Genomic DNA, 337 nt, shown 5'->3' on the forward strand with positions numbered 1-337 from the left:
CCCCCTTTATCCCTCCATCTCTAACCAAAATCAAATCATACACAAAATATATTTCCATACACGAAATATATGTAAATTTGGCATCTCTCAAATTTCGAAGGCGAATGAAGTTCTTTTACAAGGCTTTAATATTTGGAAATAGTCATATTTTACAGCCTCATCGCCTATAACAAGCAAGATGGCGTAGGAAAGTTGCATATATTGCTGAATGATTATCGTATCTGTCTGAGACATGAATTTAATTTGTTCTATTTTTGTTTATATGGAGATGTATGTGATCTCATCGTATTTTTATGATTATGGAATATTCGAGCCACATACATGCACGCACGCACGT

The sequence above is a fragment of the Penaeus monodon genome, chromosome 15 (genome assembly GCF_015228065.2).
Source record: "Penaeus monodon isolate SGIC_2016 chromosome 15, NSTDA_Pmon_1, whole genome shotgun sequence".
Lineage (NCBI taxonomy): Eukaryota > Metazoa > Arthropoda > Malacostraca > Decapoda > Penaeidae > Penaeus > Penaeus monodon.